Consider the following 10,473-nt stretch of genomic DNA (forward strand, 5'->3'; position numbering starts at 1 on the left):
GACAGCAACTTACCAATTGGTTTGAACGAATGGAACCAGGAGCATATTCGATTACATTGATTCCAGTATGATGTTGTTTTATCGGCACCTGTGAAGTGGAAAATCAACTCCAGAGTGATTTGCACTCAAGAAGTAGAATTTAAGATTTAATACTATAAGAAAACGGTTTTGTCAAACATCACACTTCTTTCAATTTTAATTTGAAAGTAAAAAGAATATAACCACAATTGCATCAATGGTTTCTTATATAGACACCGCGCTTCAAATTTGGAGTTGAAACAGTCATTTATTTCGACCCGATGCTCAACTTTTATTTTATCGACTCGGTGCTTGAGTTTTATTTTGTCGACCCCGAGAAAATGAAAGGTAAACCTGAACTCGACGCTATTCGAACTTAGAACGTTAAAGAACCAAAAGGGAAATTGCAAGAATAATAACCACAATAACAAGAATAACATCTTAAGCATCACCACTTGTACGTCTTCCATCTTCTCTACTAACACCAACAACTGGAAGAAAACAACAACAATACAGAATGCAATAACAACAAACACCGCGAAGTGTAAGTAACCATTATTAGGTTTTGCCGTCTATTCATTAGTCACGTATTTTAAGAATCTATTAGAACCTAAGAGATCACGTGGATCAGTTTGCTCAGTTTTTCTTTCATAGCCGGCTGCGTCAAACAATATCTAATTGAAATACTGATACAACACCTTCGTCGGAAACGAGGTAATAATTTCCACCCTCAGCTTTGGGGTACACATGTTGATTTGTTTACTTAAGCAATAAAAGTCTGAATTCTTTGAGTTACTTTCGCCACTTAAGTATCTCTACTTGTCTATCCAACTTAAGGCCTACACCTTAGTTTAGTACTACTGAAACTAGCACCATCGCCATCAGCAACACTTCCACCAAAAAATGCTACTTTCATCTTCTCTACATCTCAATTTTGTATCTTCCATCTCGTGTGTGTGTGTGTGTGTGTGTGTGTGTGTGTGTGTGTGTGTGTGTGTGTGTGTGTGTTTGTTTGTTTGTTTACTGTCTCATATAACTCTGCTTTTGTAAATGTCTCTATCACCATCAGTCTCCAAGTCCGTCGGTTCGTCATTCCATTAGCCTGTAGCTGTCTAAATGTTTGCTTTCATGCTTGATTCTGCTACTTAAAATATAGAATGATATGCTTATTCTAAATAAAAGTTTTAAAATTTCATTTTTCGAATGAGCACAGAGACTTTTACTATAATCTAAATTGGGAATTTTTGTACAAAAATCAGATGTCACAGAACGTTTTATATTTCTTGCTTGAAATACATAGTTTATTTCATTTTTCATTTACTAACCACTGTAACCATCAAGATAATTTTTTACCTGCTCTTTTCAGCACTAAAATGCTGGCCTGTAGCTTATCTTTCAGCCAGTTTAAAAATAACATGTACAAGCATATTTTGTCTATGAAGTAATGTTTGCTGCAACAGGGATCATTTTACTAGATAATTGCTTCTGATTTCGTAACAATTGTAATTGGACTGCCGAGAACCATAAAGTAATCGAACAGCGAAGATAATCTCCCTTCCTCGCATGAAAAGCCTCATGATTTTACAAACGTTAACATAGAGGATTTTGTTCATTAATGGATAAGTCCAATGAAACAATTCTACTTTAAATTGTTGGCAGTCAGAACTTTCAACGCTTTCATTCAAAATTTAATCCAGACACAATATCCTAAATAAGTAATTTAATTCGAAATTCAAATCACGAGTTACTCTAAAATCATTAGGTAAAGGTATTTTAAAATTTCCCTTTACTGACCCCTGTAACCACCAGGATAATTTTTTACCTGCTCTTTTCAAAACTAAAATACGTGCCTGTAGCTTAATCTTTCAGCCAGTTTATAAATGACATGTACAAGCATATTTTTCTATGAAGTAATGTTTTATGCATCACAAATCTCATGTTAATCTTTGGGTTGCAGATCTAATCCGTCATCCGGTTTAGCACCATCATTTCGCTCATCGTTCTCAGAAAATTTGTGTCCTTCAAGAGCTTACGGATCTGTGGTCCATCAAAGATTCCTGCTTTAAGTTTTTCAGTCAAGTCTGGAGATACACTGCAGATATACTTGAAGCACTCCCCATTTTTGTCAAGAGCTTTGACGAATTGCTTGATCAATCCGAGTTTGATGTGTAAATGATCTTATCTCGCTCAACTAAAGTTTCTTCCAATATATTGGCAACTCTACATGAAGCTATATTTGTTCGAGGAGGCCAATCCTTCTTAACATAGTGGTTTACTAGGTCTCTACCGTCCCACATGCAAAGAAAGCATGGGTATTTGGTGTAACCGGATTGTTGCCCCATGAGAAAATTCACCATCTTTAAGTCAACGCGGATGACCTATTTATGATCATGGTACAGTTGTTGTTGGCACTCCGTCGCTTACGACGTCGAGGGTTCCAGTTGATCCGATCAACGGAACAGCCTGCTCGTGAAATTAACGTGCAAGTGGCTGAGCACTCCACAGACACGTGTACCCTTAACGTAGTTCTCGGGGGTATTCAACGTGACACGGTGTGACAAGGCTGACCCTTTGAATTACAGGCACAACAGAAACAGGAAGTAAGAGTGAGAGAAAGTTGTGGTGAAAGAGTACAGTAGGATTCGCCACCATCCACTGCCGGAGCCTCGTGGAGGTTTAGGTGTTTTCGCTCAATAAATACTCACATCGCCCGGTCTGGGAATCGAAACCGCGATCCTATGACCGCGAGTCCTCTGCCCTAACCACTGGGCCATTGCGCCTCCACCGTGATACAGTATCTTCTCTAAAACCAACTTAATTTCTTCGTATTTTACCGTCAGTGTTGTTGAGTGGCCGAGTGGAACAGAGCCATACATATTTCCCTTGTGCAGCCATACACATTTTAAACTACGCTTAGAGTTGTCTATGAAAAGACGTCATTCTTCTGGTTTGTATTCCTCAATGACAAGTTTATTAAGAAGTCCACTGACATCTCTGCAGCAAACCAGCTCTTCCTCTCTTGGGAAGAAAGAAAGGAAGTCTTCATGCCGACTCCGATAAAAGTTATACGGACACCATTCTCAAGAAGACTCTTCTCTTTCGGTTGGGAAGCCAACAGTTCTACATAATTTTTGGGGAGATTCAAGTCACGAACTAGATCATTCAGTTTTACCTGGGAGATTAGCTGAGGTAAAGTCTCAGCTGAAAAATCTTGATCTCTAGTGTCATCTTCAGGTGATGAATCTTCTTTGATTGAGGATAAAGTTATCTGAGGCAAGACATTGAAGACAAGAACGAAGCTCTTCACTGTGTGGAACCAGTCTAATAGCAGAGGCAAGATTAGGATAGACAAGCGTTTGTCGATTTTTCTGGTTAATACCCTTCAAATTTAGGTTACAAAAATAGCAGTCGTCCACGTGATTATAGGGCTCCCGCCATACTATTAGTATAGCAAACTCCATACTTTTCTTGTTCCGCTAGTCCATTGTCGCAAATGTTCTGTACATTGTTTGCAGACATTATGCGGTGCCCAATATTAATCTTTGTCTCCCAGCTTGACCCCAAAATATGCCATATCGGTTTTTTCAACAAAATCAGTGAGGTTTTTTTCGATTATCAGGTAATGTGTATTCTCCACAAACAATAAAAAAAAACATATTTGGAGAATTTGAACTCAGAACGTTGCGACGGGCGAAATACCGCTAAGCATCGCGTTCAGCGTTCTAACGACTCTGCCAACTCGCTGCGTTAAGCTTTAATACTAATAATAGTAATAGTTATAGCTAGTTGTTGTTTTCGTCGTCGTGGTGGTGGTGGCGGCGGCGGCGGCGGCGGCGGTGGCTTATGTGTGGTGGTGGTAAGTGAGGGGTGATGAGGGTGGTGGGTTGCAGCAGTGGTAAGTAGTGGGATAGTGGGTGATAGTAGACGCTGTCAGTCGTAGATATTAAGAGTTAAAGGATCCTCATCCAGCAATAATACTTTTTGCTTTACAACTTTTACCAATCTCAACCAAATGCTATCTTCAACAGATACCACCCGTCAAGACCAATACTTCCACTTCTTTTGCGTTTTTTCAAGTTCTGCACTGAGCGACATTTAACAGCCAACAAACCAACTAAACTAATGGCCCTGCTATCATCCTTCTCCACCACGAGTATCACTATTATCACCAGCATCGCTGAAGTCACCACCACCACCACCACTACCTTTCAATAACAATTCCTAAGAATCCCACAGACAGTTTCGTTTCAGCGCTACAAAGACAAGTGGTTCAGACGACATTCTCCACATTATTCTGAGATCTGCCACCCCATCAACTTCCATATAATCCTACCTAGGATATTTCATTCACTTACCAGTCACCCACATTATTTCATATTCAAGTAAACATCTCGATGTCTTCCTCACAACGAGAGAGAGAAGCGAGCTGAAAGAGAGAGAAAAAGATGGAGTGGGGCTGTATATCAAATCGACTATCAGTTAATCTCATCCCCCCACCCCACTCACATACAACATTTTCCAATAATAAACATATAACTAATGCCGTATCTCGGAAGAAGGCCCTCCACATTCCTGCCGTACCCTATCTCTCGCTCACTAGTGATGCAGCTATCGCTATCAAAAATCATCGAATTTTCTGGTCTTATAACATCTCCAAACGAATCCAAAACTTTATTCTATTCACAATCTTCCTTAGCTCGTCTGTGTGTATGTGTGTGTATAATCACACACACACACACACACATATATATTATATATATATATATTCGAGGTGTATATGGTACTTAAGTTTAGGCACTAGAATTAAGTATGGTATTATCCATACAATTCCAAAATAACTGCATTTGCCCGCTTCCGTTAGGGAATGAGGCATTGCTATAATTGTCCTTATTATTAAATATCCATAACAGATAACATTAAATAATTGCAAATATAAACGTATAGACTGTATACAAGAAAGCAATAAAAAAAAAAAAATTATGCCTAGTGAAAGTAACTGCGGATGACACTAGGTAGACCAAACCAAGGAAACAAAAGGAGTATAAATAACAAATATTGTTGTTGCTTAGTTGTGGTTGCTGTTGTTGTTGTTCTCAAGGTCATCCCTGACGGGAAAGTCATATTGAACCTGTTTGTATATTCCTCAGATAATAGTTTGAATCTAATTTTCATCTACCATTGACTGTATAATGGAAACTGAAATACTACTCCCTGACTAGATGATAATTTAGCTGTACGTTGTTCTTTCTTTTTCTTTTCTCTTCTTTTTTCTTTTTGCTTTATCTCTTACTCCTTGTCAGAGATCAAATTCGTGAGCAGGTCTATGATATTTGTTTTCGCGTGAGAGGAATGTCTTGCAACGACAGAACAGCAAAGACAGCAGACATCTAACAGTTCCTCACCACAAGAGCTCCTATACGAAGTCCTGCCAATAACTTTGAGAAAGTAATACATAATACGTCTTTTCTATGCCTGACCATTACATGTCATGCGAAGTAAGTTCGCTACAATGGGATTTCTCGAAGAATCTACGTGATATCCATTTGCTTCTGAAGTTTATGCTAAATCTCTTCTGCAGTAAATACTGCCACTGCAGAATTCGGGATCCGGACAAAAGTCCCCTAGGACAAACCCCACCTAGGACAAAACCCTCTCCGACAAAACCTCCTTAGTTAAAGTGCGAAAGCGGACAAAACCCACTCGGTTACATTTTTTGGTTACTTTTCGGCTTTTTTTTTTTTTTTCTAAAAAGTTTTCTACTTCTTTCAGTCATTGGACTGCGGCAATATTGGGGTACCGCCTTAAGGAACTTTTAGTCGAATGTATCGACCCCAGAATTTTTTTTCTTTTACTTGTTTCATTTATTAGACTGCAGCCATGCTGGTGCACCGCCTTGAGGAATTTTTAGTCGACTGTATCGACTTCGGAATTTTTTTATTTTCATACTTGTTTCAGTCATTAGACTGCGGTCATGCTAGGGCACCACTTTTAGTCGCAGAAAAATCAGCATCTTAAAATTTGAAGTCTTTTGTTTTCTTCTGTCTGCACTGAGAGATTAATGAGAATGAGCTGACCTTTTAAACTTTCTCTGGCCGTTGAAGGTCTAACAGAATTATGGCGCCGAAGGCTAGTCGTTCAAACGTACTACTTATCGTTTCTATCTTTCTACACATTTCTTGTAGGATTGTTAGGATTCAGACAATATGTACATTGAGTAGAAAAGAGTCTTGTGTTACATATTTATTTTCGATTGAATATATTTTTGTTTACTTAATTTTAGAAAATAAATGTTTTTTTAGAGACTCGCTTTCTGTTTTTGTTTACGTGAAATTGTAAAAATAAATTCAAGAAATTTGGCTGTTATTTCTAGCATGTGGAGAGATTTTCTAGGCTTAACTTTATGCGCTGGTTGAAAGTCACCTAAAAAAATTCTGCCGGGGGTCGATACATTAGACTAAAATTTCTACAAGGTGGTGCCCCAGCATGGCCGCAGTCTAATGATTTAACAAGTACAAAGGTAAAAAGTAAGAAAAGGAAATATATCGTAGAGGTGGTTTTGACCAGGCTTAAAAAAAATTCTGGGTTCCATACAGTCGTCTAAAAATTCTTGAAGATGGTGCTCCATCATGGCCGCAGTTTAATAATTGCAACAAGTAAAGAAGAAAAAATAATTCTAGTGTCGATACGTTCAGCTAATAATTTTTCAACCCCAACCAAGCATGCCACAGTGTAATGACTGAAACAAGTAAAAGGGCAAAAAAAAAAACGAAAAGATAACCGAAAAATATAACCGAGGGGGTTTTGTCCACTTTTTTTTAACTATTGGGGCAGAATTCTGTTGATATTAATGTCCAGTTACATTTCACATAATGATATGAAGGTACCTTGGTCACGAGCGAAAAATCGCCTGTGTTTAAGTGAAGCCGGATGCCATTGTCCCATTTGCAGTGTTTGTCCACTGCGATGGCTACTAACTTGGCCTGGGAATGATTAACTGCGTAAAAGTATGTAAAGGGCTCTGGAGGATTTATCAACATACAGCACCACTTCTGTAGGTTCATAGTTCAGTCCGTAGTGCATTAGTACTCTAAGCAGTTAGAAGAAGGAAAAAGGTTGACAACCAGTGGAGCGGAAATGTTTGTCTGCTTTACATCGTATTACACTGTGCGTTGTATGTTTCCATTTACTTTTGACACTTTGTTGCATTTCAGTGAAGATAACAAGAGAAAGTAAATGAGAGTGCAAGTCTCCTTCTGTCACTTTTGCCTGCTGACTTTTGTGATCTTTTCGTCCTCTTTGCACAAGTCTTGCTATGAATCGAGCTTCTGGTAAAGATGAAATAATCTTCTTCACTGATGATGAATGTTAGAAGAACATTTATATCCAAGACAAGTTGGACGTCGAAGGTATGTGGCAAACGCTCAAACGACATGCCGCTTAACTTGTTTGAGGTGAAACCGAAACGGCGAGGAAAATCGTCATATTTGGAGAGGTCAATGATCAGTGAGGTTGTTGGAGGCCAAGCAAGAAGTAGTGGAGAGCCTTTCGCCTATTTTCACCTTAAGACTTTCATTCTTATTTTGGATCGGAAGTAAGACGCCACTTTTCAGCAAGAACCACATATATGTTAATGCCGAAAGTGAGCATTCTCTCAACTTTGATGATTTCAAATTCGTGGCAGACCTATCGAATGAACCTGGACGACCTGAAGAAAAAGCATTACGGTACGAAGCATCTAGTTGAATAGAAGTCACTTCGACTGGGTGCTTTAGGGTTTTGTATACCTACAACGTTGCTTTCTGTGAACTCTTCAAACGGCTTCATACTACTGTAACACTTACCTGTAAACTTTGTGGACTGTAACGTATGTTTATCTCAAGGTGCAGATGATCGAAGACTTACTTATGGAATTCATTGGCAGACAATTCACTGGATAATTTAGGCCAATTGACATTGAAATACGATTTACTTAAAATCTGAAGCTTTAAGAATCCATCCTTTATTTTGCAACAAAGCACTAAAACTGTTGAATTACAATAGTGTAGGTTGTATTTATTACTTCAATAGATGTTGCTGGCTTTCATGTTTCATTCCTTTTACTGATAGTGACTTTCTAAATGATACATTAAAATAAAGAAATTACAAAAACTCATACTATTACTTATACAAATTTTATCCGTCCTTGTTGTTTTCTTGTCGGGTCTTGCCTCGGACTGGTGCAAAATACTGGCTCCGCCATTGCTTAGAATAACATTCCCTTCTAACTTCGATGCAAGTATACAAATGTATAGGAAGAGTGTGTAGATGATAGACTGGGATGTACATCAACGTCGCTTTAATAAAGAAGCACAAAGTCAAATTTTTAAATGTTTTCACCGAAATCTGGGGTTTCTTGGAACCTACCTTGTGACATACTGAGGTACATTGTACAAATTTATACTACTTGACTTGGTATTTCCATGTTATCGAACCTGGAATGATGGAAGGCAAATTTGACTCGGATTTGAAGTATGAACACAAATGACCAAAAACACATACCGCAGACCTTTTTTCTTTTATCCTTGAACTATCCTCAATTCTGCCAATTCGCCGCCTACCAAGTTTATTTATTTACATATATCTTGACTTATGTTCTCAAGCTTTTATAATTAGTCTGGAAGATTAATTTGAGAAGCAGTGAGAAAGTGGCTTCTAAAAACAACGCACAGACACAAAGTAAATGAAATGTATAGACGTACTTTTAATGAAACATCGTTCATTGTGTTGATCTTTGTTGTCTCTTTATTGAGGTCATCTCTTTTTCTTTCTTTTTCCCGCCTTTGATGGATGACAGTAGTAGTAGTAGTAGTAGTAGTAGTAGTAGTAGTTGTAGTAGTAAAGAAGCCGACTACATTGACAACATGCTGAGTCATTCTTCCACTCTCTGCTATGATGGATTGTAGCGGATATCTTAGTTATCATTGCTGTTTTAGTGGTTACTTAGCCACAGGTCAGTTTCCACTGTGCTGACCTGTGATTAAAGGGCGGATAGTAATCCAAAATCAGGGAAAGAAGCAGATAAAATCCAGGCAACTACTCCATTCCCTAATTTGGGATTTCTATTCGCACGCGCGCGAATGCATGTATGTATGCATGTATGTATGTATGTATGTGTGTGTATGTATGTATGTATGTATGTGTGTGTGTGTGTATGTATGTATGTATATTTTCCTGTGTCAGGAAATCAGCAATGCACTGGGTTTCCAGTCAACGACTATATTCTTTCAAAATATCTTCTTTTGTAACACTATAAGAAATTACTATTTTACAAGAAAAAATAGTCGCTGCAGGCTGGTTGGATTGTTGGAAGTTTTTTGTAGTTATGAGCTCCGTGATTCGTAAATCGAACTCTAGTGTTTCCTTGTGCATTTGATTATGAAAAAACAAAAAAAGCACCTTGCAAAAATTCAAGTTTCACTTGATTAAATTTTCTCATTATTTCCCTCTGCGAATCTAATCCACGCTTCTTCTATCGTGTATGTTGTCTTCTACTTCTTTTGCAGTCAACTTAATTTCAGTCTCTTAGTTTTCAGTCATTCATCTTCTAGAACGTTCAACCCAAATTGCATTTAAATCAGTTTAGAACTTGGGCATTGTCGTTTAGTTCTGTATGTTATCGGATTCATTTCGTTGTTTTGTGGTCTTCCACATTGTTTCAGCCAATACAGCTCGTAAACGTCTTACATTGTCCCTTGCTTACTTGTTAGTTCTTTGAAAGTTAGTTTATAAGTAGATGTCATAGAATCGATAGCTGTAACTAGTTGGATGAGTTATTGCTGTGTTTCTTTCTCCAATTGTAGTTGATTCAAATCATTTCATGTGTTACTTATGATGTGATGGTAGTAATAATCTTACTCCATTGTTCAACCCCATTACAACCGACAAAAACATGGATGTCACCTAAATTTCGTGTTTGTTACTCATAAACATGTAGCAAGAAGTATATACTCTTTTACTCTTTACTTGAAGAAATCAACAATTCTTGATCAATAGTTATATTGACACACTAGCTATGAAAGCGCTGCGTGTAGTCAGGGCCGGCCTTAGGAGGTGCGGGGCCCGATTGGCAACACTTTTGGTAGGCGCCAGGTTCCCAGTCAACTAGCACCTCGGAGTTAGTTTTTTTTCTTCGTTTTGTTTTCAGGTGCTATCAACTAGTCTCGCTTCCTAATATACTGCAGAGAACTTTTTTCCCCTTTGCGGCATATTAGGTGATCAGAATAGTGGCTGTTTTGCGTGTTCAATAACTGCTATTTCTAGTATACTAAACAGCCACGTTAAGGATGGGCTGCCTTTCATTTTATTGAAAACAAAGTATAATATGTGTGTGTGTATGTATATATATGTATATGTGTGTATATGATGTATATGTGTGTATGTATGTGTACACGTATATATATATATATATATATATAT

Source organism: Octopus bimaculoides, chromosome 4, assembly GCF_001194135.2.
Source record: "Octopus bimaculoides isolate UCB-OBI-ISO-001 chromosome 4, ASM119413v2, whole genome shotgun sequence".
Classification (NCBI taxonomy): domain Eukaryota; kingdom Metazoa; phylum Mollusca; class Cephalopoda; order Octopoda; family Octopodidae; genus Octopus; species Octopus bimaculoides.